The following is a 7,663-nucleotide window of genomic DNA, read 5'->3' as shown; positions in this document are numbered from 1 at the left end:
CGGTGCACCCTGAAAGGTTTCCTTTCCAGCCGACTGACTTTTCCTGGGGCCCGGTCGAGTGGAGGTGGGGTTCGTTGGAGGCGAAGGGAATCTTTTACAGAGGCCGCGGGCGTTTTCGACTGCTCAAGCCGCCGGGCCTCCCTGTTAGGCTAAACCTGCGGCCTGTGCTGGCACAGGCCGCCAACGGCCCGAAGTTGACTTGAATTACATTTTCGTTTGTTCGCGTATTTGGGTCTTTAAAATGATTTGCGGCCTCTCCAACTGCAGAGAATTTTGTCCCTACCCCGGCGTTCTTGTCTCCGTCCCAGGCCGGGACCCTGCTGAGTCATTCTTGTCACCTGCAGGGGTCCCAGGGCAACCCCTCTCCACGATTGGCGAAGCTGGGGAGAGCTGCCCTAAGCTGACCCGGGATGGCTTGCTTTGAGCCCTGCTCTACCTTGGAACTTGGTAGCCCTGGAGGAGTGCGTTCGGGCGCGGGGGTGAGGAGCAAGTGGGCTGCAAGGCCAGATGGGCCAGGAGCACAGGGTACGGGGTAGGGGTAGGTGGCCGAGATGCCTACGTGCATAGGGAACCTCAGTGTGCATCCAGACTCTGGGAGAGGCTCCCCCTGCAAAAGCACCCCGGAACATTTGCTGCCTTTATATTTTCCAAGTGCGACCATGGTGATTCTCAAGCGAAATTGTTCAGTTGCCCCTGTGATGCCCACTTTTCTGATTGGGAAACACACTCAGACGTTACTCTACTCGATGGCAGAACCAGTAATATTACCTTATATAGAAATTTATTGTGTGGTGCCTCTGCTTTCCAGTAGGTTACAATTCATTATTATAACACTCTGCCTTCGTGTTGGGCCTAAGAGACTAAAGCTGGGGCAGGGCCGGGCGGGGGAGGGGGGGCCGCGGCTGGAAAGGGACGAGGGTTGGAAGGGTGTTTAAATAGTACAGTTTTCATATTCTAGAACAGTGGTTGGCAAAAGTTTTTCTGCAAGGGGCCAGGAGAGTAAATATTTCAGGCGTTGGAAGCAACTACTCAGTCAGCTCTGCCACCTTATAGTGAGAAAGCAGCCCCAGCCAATATGGATGAACCTGGCTCTATTCCAATAAAACTTTATAGACACCGAAATTTCATATAAATAATTTTCACATCAATTTCACGTGCCACAAAATATTGATTTATTTTTCAACTACATCAACATGGAAAAATCATTCTTAGCTCGTGGGTCATACTAGAGCAGGTGGTAGGTTATATTTAGCCAGAGGACCCTAGTTTGCCCACCTTGTTCTAGAATAATTGTCTTATGGCTTTGCTTCAATGGGAACATCCTCATGTGCACGGCAAGAGAAGGCTTGGCCGACAATTTCCAGTCTCCCTTTAATCTATTTTACTTATATCTGATGGGTAGGCATGATTTCCAAAACCTATTACATGTGTAGAGGGTTGAAAGAAATCTTCCCAGACCATATGGCTTTAAAATCTTTATACCATCCACCTGAGGGTCAGAGAGGGGAGTATGAAGCAGATATTTTGGGAGTTTCTGAAAATATTCAGGCACTATCATACACCTAATCCAAAAGTATCATGTACAACATATTTTATTAACTGGATTTTTTGTTGTTGTTAAGTAGAATCTGTCGATTCTGTTTCTCTAATTTTTTTGGTCTTTTGTTTTTCTGGCCAGGTATCTTTTTGCCTCAGTAATTAATGTTTCCCTTCAAATTGCTGAACTGTTCAGTTTTGCTTTTGTTTTTCACCCCAACTTTTTAGCTCCAGTCCTAATCTTTTCTCCCACTTTGTCTCCCACTCAACTAGGTCTGCTAAATGAGTAAGGCACCAACAGGTGCATGCACAAAGTATGCTCTCTTACTGAAGATGCTCTGTTTAGGTAACTTTCTCTAAGACTGTTGACATCAAAGTGGCTGTATTGTCAGCTGCCACTTTCTCCATGCTTACAGTGTTTTACAGACTATTATACTTGTGTATAAACTGAAATGAGTTACACAGAACCGTACTGACCTTTACTATGTGTGATATAATCTGATATTTTCTTTTGTTGGAGAAATATACAGATCACCCTATACATTGATTTTTGTGATCGCACTTAGTCACAACTTGAAGTTTGAAAAACAGGGACACTTGGATATTTTTGAAACCTTTAGCCAGTCCCTGGCTTTTATAAAATAGCAACACGCCCTCATCCACCCCCACAGGTAATCACATTCTAACCCCTTTATCTTCTTTTTTCTCATAGCGCTTATCACCACCTGACAAATGTTTGTTCATATGTTATTCCCCCTACACTAAAAAATATAAATTGCAGGATCTGTGTTTTTTTATATTCTCAACCTGGACCAGTGCTTACCACGTGAGGAAGCTCAGGCAGAGAATGGTGGTTTCTCGCCAAGGTCACATAGCTAGTGAGTGTTGGACTTGGAATTTGAATTCAATTGGCCTTATATTAAGACAGCAAAATTGATCCTATGTGATAGAATGAACTGTTTACCAAAAGAAACAAGAGAGGGAAATAATACCTGGATATTCTGTGTTCATAAGCAATCTTCACTCATTTTTGGTGAAAATCTTACCCATTCAAAAAAATTGTGGAATACCTACTGTGTGTCATGCATTGTTCTGGGAACTGAAGATACCTGAAATAAGACATACAGAGCTCCTGCTCTGTATTCCTTTATTTTTGTACATATATCCCTTCTATTTTATACATTCTTTTATTGTTTTTTTTTCTTATTACAAAAACAAAGCTCGTCACAGAAAAATCTGAAAATCACACGAGCAAAAGGGAGCATAAAGAATACCGATTTCATCCAAATTGTTAGGAGCAGAAGAAGATACAGAAAACATTAATAACTATCATGTCTTGGTTACTGGTATTTTGAATGATGGTTATTTTATTATTCATATATTGCTCTATTTTAAAAACTTCTCCAGGGGCGCCTGGGTGGCTCAGTCGGTTGCGTCTGACTCTTGGTTTCTGCTCACACACTGATATCACAGTTTCATGAGGTCGAGCTCCATGTCGGTCACTGCAGCGACAGCATGGAGCCTGCTTGGGATTCTCTTTCCTCTTTCTCTGCCTTTCCCCCAGCTTGTGTGCTCACTCTCTCTCTCTCTCAAAATAAATAAATATTAAAAAAAAAATCTCCAATGGACAGACATTACTCTTAAAAGCAGGAACACCCCCCCCATTTTAGAAAAAAATATTAAAAAATGGTTGACGAGTAATGCACACAAATGAATGGTCTTGGTGTGATAGAATTCTAACTAATTTCTCTTAAAATATTGTTTAATGCACTTGTGTAAGAGGACGTTGAAGGAAAATTATTATAAAATAGAATACACTGTACTTGTTTGAACTTGTACTTTTGTTTTCATTTACTATTGTGATATTAGGGAAAGTGAAGTCATTGTTTTATACTTATAAATGTGTTAATATTTAACCTTTGTGGGTGTCCCTCTGGATTTCTGAAAGGCTAGCTTATCCCGTTGTACTGGCTGTTAATGTTAAGCAACATGAGCTCTGCATTGGTGACAGTGAGTAAAGGAAATGACCTAGACCAGAATCCCTGGGGCTTAGACTTAGAATCACTGGGGCGGAGTAAATAAATATTTGTCAAACGAAAAATATTGAATAGGAAACTCCTCCTGGTCTGTCCCAGTCCATAAGTAGTGATGACAAGACTTCACACATAGAACCTTGTTTTAGAAAAATTGCTTTGAGTATTCCACCCTGAGATCATTGTTCTTTTATTCAACCTTTTAGTACACAATGCATTGTAATTTACAAGGAAAGACTGCTTCTGAAGTTCAAAATAGTGAAAATTGGTTGTAATTGCTAGCCATCATCCATTCTTCCTTCTCCAGGAAGTAGCATGCTAAATTTCTTTGACTGAGCTCCTCTTCCTCCTTCACACTTCTTACAGGCTGGTAGGATTGTTTATCAAGATACCCCACAGTGGGGGCACCTGGGTAGCTTAGTCAGTTAAGCATCCAACTCTTGATATCAGCTCAGGTCATGATCTCACGGTTTGTGAGATCAAGCTCCATGTTGGGGCCCCGATTTGATTGCCTGGGTGGCTCAGTCGCTTCAGCGTCTGACTCTTGGTTTCTGCTCTGCACTCACAGCACAGAACCTGCTTGGGATTCTCTCTCTCCCTCTCTCTCACTCTCTCTCTCTCTCTGTCCCTCCCCCACTTTGGAGAGCTCTCTCTCTCTCAAAATAAATAAGCATTAAAAAAAAGATACCCCACCCTCAACCAGCCTAACGGTAGGCACTTAACCCCAGTGGGGCCAGTCAGCCACACCCTTCCTGGAATGTGGATTCCATAGATTCATGCTTGTAAATACCTCAAGATGCCTTCCATTGGTTCCCACTTCCCAGATCTCTGGAATGGCTCTGGTTCTCACCCTTCCCAAATGGATTCCTTTGATTCTGTGAGTTCCTCATATCTTTCCATAGATTCCCTTTTTGCCTGAGGTAGCCTGAGTCCATTTGTTGCATGCAAACAGAATCCCCGATCGTCACCTAACCCTATCCCCTTCCAGCTCCAAGTCCTGAATTCAACCACAGATTCTCATGAATAAGGAACGTGACCCTTATAGTTGGAAAGGAACTAGAAAAGATACTAAAAAGTTGCGGGAAAATTAAAAAAAAAAGTCGGCAACATTTTGTTTGCAATTGTGTAAAAGCTACAGAAAGACAAAGCCATGCTAAGTATTTCAAAAAGCATATTCAATACAAAGAATTGAGTACATCGATGTTAGATGAAAGAGGGGACGACAAGGTGACCCAGATATTTGTCACTGCTTCCTGTGCCCCTAGGGCTGATATAGTGACTGCAAGCAGTTATCACGCTCAGGGCTGGGAGAACAAAAGGAAAGAAGTGGGGTTACCAGAATGGGGAGTGTGAAGGAGAGGTCTTGCTCTGGCTGGCTCTTGGACCTTTGGTGGAGGCACTCCACACAGCCCCAGATCAGATGTACTGGGGAGCTCAAGGTCAGACCACCAAGGAAGGGGTGGCCAGTGAGCGTTGGTGCCTCTGTGGGGATCTGGTGTGGTATGCTGGGAAGATTGAAAGAGTCTGGAAAGAAAGAAGCTGGAGACTGGAGCTATGGAGGGAGGCTGTTCACAGAAGCCAGCAACCAGAGGTCCCTTCTTCCTTCCTGTCTCCCATCAGAACCTTCCATTGACAGAACCTAGTAGAGAGGCAACGGGCTTAGGAGTTTGGGAAAAGCAGTTTGCAGAGTCTCAGCCCTGGCATCACGCAGTAGAGTGAAAAAGGGTTAGTTTAGAGCTGAGAGATGGTGGCAGGTAAATAACCACGACAAAAGCATGCTTTGCTTTTAAGAGGATCAGTAGTGGTTTTTGAAAATAGAACTCCCTAGACAATTGGAAATTTTCAACATATCTGTGACTAAACGTAAATTGCATCATTAGTGTACTTTTTTTTTTTTTTTTAATTTATTTTTGGGACAGAGAGAGACAGAGCATGAACGGGGGAGGGGCAGAGAGAGGGAGACACAGAATCGGAAACAGGCTCCAGGCTCCGAGCCATTAGCCCAGAGCCTGACGCGGGGCTCGAACTCACGGACCGCGAGATCGTGACCTGGCTGAAGTCGGACGCTTAACCGACTGCGCCACCCAGGCGCCCCACATCATTAGTGTACTTTATGCTGAAAGACAAAGGGCACAAATTTCAAACCTGTAACATGTTCTCTGGCCCTTAGTGATGGCATATGGATGTATCAGTTGGAAAATTTGTCTCCTAATACATATTTATGAGGTACAAGAGATACAGCAAGATTGTTCCCTTTGATTATTACAAAGAGGAAACCAGCTTTGATGTAGACCTATCTTAGTCATCAAAAGGTCTATTATTGTAAGGTCATTTACAAATTCCTATTGAGAATTGCTTTTCAAAATATGCTAGGAGAAAAGCCAGAGAAATTCATTATATCATTGAGAAGATACTTTATAATTTCACTTAAGGGAAATTACACATGCTTCAAAAGTATAGACTGATTAAGCCAACAGATTTTATTTTGAAAGTTTGCAAAATTACTAGTCTTCTAAGATTAATGAATAGAAGAGGAAATTACTATACTAGTAGCAAAACAAAATGTTATATGAAAAATGCATCTATGAATGTTCATGGAAGCTTTATCTGTAATAGACAAAAGCTGAAATCAGCCTAGATGTCCCTCGACAGATGGAGAGTTCAACTGTGGCACATCCATACCACGGATTTCCACTCAGCAATAAAAGGAAAGAATCTACTGATAGACACAACTTGGACGAATCTCTAGGGAATTATGTTGCATGAGAAAGCCAATCGCAGAAGATTATGTACCTTATGATTCCATTCATATGGCATTTCTGAAATGACAAAATTTTAGGAATTGAGGAGAGATCACTAGTTGCCAGGGGTTAGGGATTGGGGGTGGGGGTTCAGGAATGTGATGTGAATATGACTATAAAAGGACAAAGTGTTGGGGCACCTGGGTGGTTCAGTTGGTTAAGCAGTTAAGCATCTGACTCTTATCTTGGCTCAGGTCATGATCTCATGGTTCCTGAGATCAAGCCCCAAGTTGCGCTCTGCGGTGACAGCAAGGAGCCTGCTTGGGATTCTCTCTCTCCTTCCCTCTCTTTCCCTCCCTCACTTGCACGCGCGCGCACACACACACACACACTCTCTCTCTCTCTCTCTCTCTCTTTTTCAAAACAAATAAACTTAAAAATTGTTAATTAAAACTTAAAATTAAAAATGGTGTGCAGTAACAATAAAAAAGCCTTAGCAATGGTTTCAGTCTTGTTCCATTTATTAACTGAAGTAAAGACAATAGTTTCTACGTGTGTGATTTTTTAAAACTTTTTAATTATGGACAATTGAAAACAAATACAAAAGAAAATAATTGAATGAACCCCCATGTGCACACCATCCAGCTTTGATAATTATCACTCATGGTCAAAGGTGTTTCGTCTGTACCCCCATCCACTCCTGCCATCCCTCATTATTTTGATGTACATATCACATCTCATATTATGTCATCTGTAAATATTTCTTTATGCATCTCTAAAATGTAAGAGTTCCTGGGGCGCCTGGGTGGCTCAGTCGGTTAAGCGTCTGACTTCGGCTCAGGTCATGATCTCGTGGTCTGTGAGTTCGAGCCCCACATTGGGCTCTGGGCTGACAGCTCAGAGCCTGGAGCCTGCTTCGGGTTCTATGTCTCCCTCTCTCTGCCCTCCCCCCACTTATTCTCTCTCTCTCTCTCTCTCTCTGTCAAAAATAAATAAACCTTAAAAAAAAAAGTAAAAGTTCCTTTTTTTTTTTTTTTTTTTACCAAGGATGTTGTGTTATAGGGGTTTTACATTTTTTTTAATTTTTTTTTTTTAGATTTTTTTTTTTAATTTTTTTTTTTTTAACATTTATTTATTTTTGAGACAGAGAGAGACAGAGCATGAACAGGGGAGGGGCAGAGAGAGAGAGAGAGGGAGACACAGAATCTGAAACAGGCTCCAGGCTCTGAGCTGTCAGCACAGAGCCCGACGCGGGGCTTGAACTCACAGACCGTGAGATCCTGACCTGAGCCGAAGTCGGATGCTTAACCGACCAAGCCACCCAGGCGCCCCATTAAATGTTTTATTTATTTA

This window comes from Panthera pardus, unplaced genomic scaffold, assembly GCF_024362965.1.
Source record: "Panthera pardus isolate Hobbes unplaced genomic scaffold, ASM2436296v1 HiC_scaffold_27, whole genome shotgun sequence".
Taxonomy (NCBI): Eukaryota; Metazoa; Chordata; class Mammalia; order Carnivora; family Felidae; genus Panthera; species Panthera pardus.
This window is presented reverse-complemented; position numbering follows the sequence as displayed.